Here is a 7223-nt window from a genome sequence, read left to right on the forward strand (position 1 = left end):
ATCAACAGTGTGCAATCTACAAAGCCGAGCCCCATGCATATCGTGACAAAAGGTGCTCAGAGACCTGGCGGTGACATGGGGAAGGGGGAGCCGTTGAAGAAGGGTGCTCAGGGAGCTGGGGGAAGATCGGGGAAACGGAGAGTCAGGACATCACCAATCTGCCCTCTCACACACTGGCCTAGGTGGCCACGGCAGAGCTCACAGGAGCCACGGGCATGTCTGCGACGGGGGCTGGCAGGCAGGAGGCTCCGGCTTCCTCCATGCAGCTGCCATGGTTGGACAGTGGCTGCCTGTGGTCGCCTGTGGTCGCCTGTGGTCTTCTGCACAACAGAAGAAGGGAAGGACCGTCGGCATCTGTCCACCCGAGACGCACGCTGTCTCCGGCTCCCCAGACTCAGGCCAGCGTCTACTGGTGGCCGGCTCGATCCTCAGACCGTACGGGCAAGGGCAGTGGGGGACACCAGACTGGAGCTTGACGGAGCTGAGCGTGGAGAAATGCGGCCACGGGGCACTCAGGACGCGGGCGGGGCCCGTACGCACCTTCCTTCACCGCCACGGTCTTCCCCCCTCACGCCACCAATCCACACTGGAGTCCCACGGCAGGTCCCGCTTGAATACACGGCAGAGGCTAAGTTTGAGTTCGAGCTTCTTGGCCTTTGTCCTCGATCCCTGTCCCGTGTCACCTGTCATTCCTGATTGTCCAGTTGGGCTGTCCCTCGAGAGAGTGACGTGAAGGTGCCAGGCGCTCTTCTCCCCTGGGTGTCCTCCTCTGCCAGAGAGCCCCCACTCCGTGTAGACGCTTCTGGGGAGGCTGACGTTACAGCGACTGTTGCACCGCGGGGTCACCAGAGCGGGACTCAGAGGCTCTGAAAAATGTCCTCCAAAGGCAAACTCCACCGGAAGAGAAAGGTACCCCCGTGCCAGGTCCTGACCGGTCGGGACGTTTCCCAACCTTATTCACTCGAGGGTGAGAGTCCCAGCAAGGCGGGGCCGGCTGTGGAATGTGGGTCTGCGAGTCTGGGGCAGGGCGGGGGTCCTTGTGGCTGGGGAGGCGGCCGGGCAGAGGAGTAGGGATTGCTGTACCCTTACAGTTAGGGCGATCCCTTACACTGGCGAGGTCCACGGGCGAGCTGTGATCACCAGCAAAGCCTCCGAGATCGTGGTCTACAAAAGCGACGGTTCGAGACGTTCGTGTGACCGATGCCAGTGGGGGTCCAGCAGAGCAGGGGAGGGGAAGGCGGGAGGGTTGCCTCAGCACCGACGTCCCTGCCCAGCCTTCCCGTGGTCTGTGACTCCCGTGTGCCCCCCTCTGAGACACACACGCGATCTTGGAGCCCCGTGAAGAGCTTGCAACGCTTACTTGACTCATGGCGATGTTAATTCATTTGCCAAGATCGTGAGCGGTTTTCTGTCGTCCTCGGGGGAGAAAAGAGCCGGGTGGGGGCCTGGGGGCAGGTGACGCCGCCTCCCGCCACAAGCCCTGGTTCCCGGAGTGGAGAAAACTTGACGCCGGAGGAAGAGGATGGGGCCGGCCATCCCCGCCTGGTCACACACGTGCAGCCGGGGAAATGCCTGCCGTTCTCCCCCCCTGCTTCCTGTCCCTGCACTCACCGCCCCGTGACTTCGCCTTCCTGCCCGTGTCTGCGACGCTGCTGAGCGCGAAGGGCGCTCGAGGATGCCGGGCGGCCCATCACCTTTGGAAGTCACGACACAGACCTGGTGTCACGACGTGTCTCCAGCCAGGGTTCCTCTGCGTCTTGGGAGCCAGCAGCGATTCTGAGACCGCTTCTATTCCGGTCCCTCTCTAAGGCCCTGGCTTTACGGAGGTGTGTGTTGTGTGGCCTTCCGTACACAGAGGCCTGAGGGATAGGGTCCGGTTGGGCAGGCTCTGCAGGTCCCTGACCTACTGTGATGCCTTGTGGCAGTTCATTCATTCGTTCACCTACTCAGTTAAAGTTTCTTGCGTGGCTGATGTACATCAGGGGCGTTCCTGGGGGAAAAGCCTGGTCCCTGCCCTCACAGCGTCAGGGCCGCTGGCCGGTGGGCCCGGCAGGTGTAACCCCGCAGAATGAGCACGGGGCTGAGGCGGGTGGGGTGGAGAGCAAGCCGGGGAGGGCGTGGGTGGGCTGCAGGGAACAGAAGGAAGGGGGTCTGTGCCGGGCAGAGGGGTGGCCTCTCGGAGGCCCACGGTGAGGGCCGCGGAGCCCTGTGTGGCTGAGCAGCAAGTATGAGGGGGTGCCTGGGGGAGGAGGTGACGGGAAAGACACAGAGGCCGTCACGACTGGCCACGTAAAGCCGGTGAGGCTCCAGCTAAGGGCTGAGGGAGCCACTGAGGTGCTCTACTCATCTGGGAAAATTCTACTCATCTGGGTGCCCGGTGGAGAGTGGACTCCAGACGTTGTGCAGCAAGGCAGCCCGTGGGCAGGGTCTCCTGGCATCTGTGCTGGGATGGAGGCCCCAGGGGGCAGGGGAGGTCGGGAGGGGAGCGGCAGAAGGCGGTGGCAGTCAGCAGAGCGTGTTCATTGTCTGACACCAGGTTCTCCAACGTCGGGGTCTGGGGGGCCACTGGGGGGCCTCGGCAGCTGCACAGCTCCAATAGTCTTTCCCGACTTGTCCATGAGGGATCAAGAGGGTCACCCGAGGACCCGGCTCCGAGCAGCGAGGGGCTGCAGTTAGGGGTGTGGATCGCGTCCCCAGGGCCCGAAACCCCTGACAGCAAGACCCCACGTGTGGCCGCTCCTGGAATCGAGATGTAGTTCTCTCTACGGAGGGAGCAGCACAGATTGCATTAAGCGGTAATTCTTGGAAGCCAGACGTGAAAGAGCACAGACCGTATGATTCTGTTTGCACAAAATACCGGGTAGGCAAAGCTAATGCATGCTGTTCGACGTCAGGAGGGCCGTTATCCCGGGCTCGGGGCCTGGAAGGGCACTCGGAAGGTTCCAGAGGCTGTGAATGTTGTTTCTTCGTGTGGTGCTGGCTTCATGGGTCCGTTCAATTTGCGAAGAGTCACCAGGTCGTGATTTTACGCACACACATGCACACACACACACACACCTTCAATGACAATGTTTTCAAAGGATGAACCTGGGGCTCCCCAGAAATGCCAACTTGGTGTCTCTAGGTATGTAGGCAGAACTGCTGAACGTGGGTCCTTAGGAACAACAGAGCTGAGCCTGCAGCTGTGGGGCGGGGGGCAGAGGTGACCAGGTGTGAGCTGGGGGACGGAGGCCCCACACCGGCCTCCTTCCCCCCTGCATTCCCAGGATGCTTTTCGGAGAGGCCCTTGTTGACTCAGAAGCTACAGGCTTAAGCCTCCTGCCGAGAGGTTTAGCCGGGGCTGTTGCTGATGTCTAAACGGCAAAGGGAGTCTGTCTTTCGGAAACAACAGGATTCCGGGCTGGGTCTCCTTCTCTACAGTCTCACCCACAGAGGTTCTCGGGGAATCCAGCGATGGGAGGCTTTCCAGCTGCCGATGGCGGTGACTTCATTTAAATACAACTTAAAAACGTGTCTTCGGAGGGAAGGATGGTTGACCTTGGCCACACAAAGGTCTGACCTCCCCAGCCCAAGCCGCCCTTCCCTGGCAAAGTGTGTTCTCAGGAAACCGTTCACTGTCACCAGCTGTCCCAGCAGCGACGCCCCGTCCACCAGAGTGCCGGCCAGGTGGGGGTGCCAGGCACAGCGCTGGGGGACGGGACCCTCCCGGGACACCTGCACTTACACCCGGGAGCTGGGACTTGACTCTCGGCCCCGGCAGGTCCTGTCACCGCCGCCCTCAGAGCAGACCTCAGATCCCCCACTTCTGACCTCAGAGCTGACACTCGGGCCAGATGGGACCTCATGACTCAGTCCCCACTCCTGGGCACCCGCTGTGCCATAGGGGGGCAGACGGTGGGCCCCACCAACATCCCAGGAGTAGAACAGCAGTAAAGACCCCTCAGGGCTCCCCCTGACTCCCCTGGTGACTAACAGGCATGTTCTGGATTGTGGCTTCTCTGTCCACTGTGACCCGGGGCACGAGGACACACACAGACGGGACAGCAAATTACCTTGCCGTCTCAGGGGACTGTCCATGCAGCCCGGGCCACTCCCACTCACACCACGCCTTCCTCCGGACCTCCGACCACTGCCGGGGCTCTCCCAGCCCCTCTGGACTCCCTCCCAGCCCCCCTTTCCCCAAGATCTGCCCTGTTCCCTCTCACACTGAACTTCTTCCAGCCTCCCTGACCTTCTTCCAGCCATAGACTCATTTGTGCCCGGCCCTCACACAGGAGCACCCTTCCCAGGGCTTTCTGGAAGGTTCTTCCAATGCTGTGTCCTCTGAGAGGACCTACCTGGTGAATCTTCACTCTTTCCACTGCCTGCCCTTCAGTGATGGCGTTCTGTCCTTCACCGTCTTCTGCACGAACACTTTCTGCATCCACACCAACGTGTGTGGGTACGTCGGGGGCTCCCCACACCGCCAAGTGGTTCTCGGACGCCAGCTGGGTGTCCGAGAATCCAGTTCGCGTCCGACACGGTCTCCCCGGAGACGGCGTCAGATCCCACACACCAAGGCTCAGTCCTACAAGATGACTCTCCTCACTCCAGATGCCAGTTGTTACCTGAGCTTCTGACTGGGGAAGGTGGGGGTCTCCCATGACCACCTCCTTGGGCTTCTCAAGTGGCTAGAGAGGCTCATAGAACTCGGGGAAACATGCTACTTACTAGATCACTGATTGATTATAACATGACAGAACTCAGGAGCCGCTGGATGAACAGACGCACAGGGGGTGGCATGGGGAAAGGGTGCTAAGCTGCCATGCCCCCTCTGGGTACTGCCACTCTCCCCGGATCTCCCCGACTGCACTATCCTGGAAGCTATGTGAACCGGTCCTTTTGGGTTTTTACGGAGGCTCCATTATGTAGGCATGGTGATTAGATCACTGACCACTGTGAGTGATTCGGCCCCCAGCCCCCCACCCCTTCCCAGAAGTCATGGGTGGGACTGAAATTTCCAACCTTCTAATCACGTGGTTGGCTCCTTTGGTGGCCAGCCCCGCTCCTTGCGGGAAGAGAGGGTGCTCGAAGCCACCTCGTTAACGTAACAGGACAGCTCTGTGGCTCTCACCATGTGGGAAAGTCCAAGGGTTTTGGGAGCTCTGTGCCACGAGTGGGGACAAAAACCAAGTAAGTATTTCTTACTGCAAATCACAGCATCACAGCGGCTGTCCTGTTTGCCGCTCTGTCCAGTGCTGCAAGCAAGGGCAGTGCACGGTCTGACTGTCCCCAGAAGTCTGCTCAAGGGGCAGCGAGTCCCTGTGGTCCTGGGACCCGCAGGGAAAGCCCCTGGTGCACAGCGGGCCACTGCTTTGTAGAACGTGCAGCCGCGACGGGTGGTCCAGGCTGGTACCGTCATGGTGCCTGTTGTCTCAGCTGAGCTGGGAACTCCACAGAGGCGATGCGGCCCAGAGGTCACACGCATGTGGATGAGGAGAGGGACAAGGACGGCCCTTGTGTTGGCAGCCCCTCTTCCCATTCCATAGGGAAGACACGAGGGCTGGAAGGAGGTAGGATGTCCCCGGCCCCACAGATGGTGCCCTAAGGAGCTGGTGTGGGCGGTCGGCCCGCCCACCTTCTCCCGTCACCCCTGGGAGCCCCTGTGCCGGCTCCCGGGGCAGGAAAACCAAGGATGTGTCTGGCAAGATGCGTAAACAGGCTCAGGTTTACGCTCAGCCACCTTCCATCTCCAGCTGTCCCATCCAACTGAGATACTGACCTACCGCTGACAACGTCACTTAGATCCTGTCATTACTTCCTGCTCCCTCACCCCCATCACTGCCAACTCCAGTATGCACTTTCTGGCCACATTGTCCCCACTTCCCGTAGGCTTGTACCACTCTTCCCGCTAGGGCCATCTTGGGTTGACACTTCCCTTCACTCAGCTCTCTGTTGTGACTTCCCTGTGTGGCCAGATTCGAGTCCATGGGTTCTTTTTTCAGTAACACATTTGCTAATACCCTGAGCTCCCTTGACCTGCTTTTTATCAAACCTGATAGGCAGGACACATTTCCATCCTGGGAGAACCCAAATATTGACTTGCTCTGTTTGTGCAGCCACGAAATGAAGACGGTCACAGAAAACCAAAAACAAAGTAGGTTGATATCACTGTAGACTGGTGATCAACAACTCCAAAGAACATCCTGATGGTACCCTGCCACATGTTTGAAAAGGGATCATATCCAGGACAGACAAAGAACTTGACTGAACCTTTCAACAAGCGAATGACAAAAAAATCCAGTTGTAAAACAGACAAGACTTAGACATTCACCGAGGAAGCTATCCCCATGGACAATAAACACATGGACAGGTGCTCAACACCACTGTGCACCAGGGAGAGGCAAACGAAATCACAGTGGCCGCCATTGCACGTACGAGAATGGCCGACCTACAAAAGGCTGGAGGTCCAAGTGCCGGTGAGGAGGGAAACCACCAGATCTCACATCCCGAGACAATGAGAACACTAGATCCGCTTGGGAAAACTCTTTGGAAGTTTCTAATAAAATTAAACATGTTGCATATCTTGTGAGCTGGGAACTGACCCCCAGGTGTATGCTTAAGAGAAAATAATGTGTACGTCCACAAAAACTTGTCCATCGATATGAGATGGACTCATGGATGATGAGATGGATGAGAAGCTGTACTCACTGTTACCCAAACCCAAAAACAACTCACATATCCATCAACGGGAAAACAGATAAACCAATCCACTCAATGGACCTCAACACGAAAGTAAGAAGAAAAAAGAACAACTGATAACACACAGCTTCAGCATGGGTGAATGTCAAACGCGGAGGTTAAGCGAAGGAGGCCAAATACAGAAAAGCGTGTGCTGTATGATGATTCCATACTGCAAACTCATCAATGCATGGAGCGCTCAGAATGATGGCTACCGCCAGCGGGGGTGATTGAACGTTGCCTCGGGAGGGACTTAAGAGAACTTTCTGGGGAGAGGGAAATGGCCTGCAGCTTGATCGGGGTGGTGGTTACATGGGTGTATACGACTGTCGAAATTCATGAAACTGTATTCCTGAGCTTTGTGCATTTTATTCCACATAAATTACATCTCAATGAAAAATAAACCCTGCCCAGCGATACCGTAGCCCCGTGGTTATCTTCTACCGGCCGTGAACGACAGTTGTATCGTTCAACATCTTCACACGCATTTCATTTTCAGGTGT

This window comes from Panthera onca, chromosome D4 (genome assembly GCF_046562875.1).
Source record: "Panthera onca isolate mPanOnc1 chromosome D4, mPanOnc1 haplotype 2, whole genome shotgun sequence".
NCBI lineage: Eukaryota > Metazoa > Chordata > Mammalia > Carnivora > Felidae > Panthera > Panthera onca.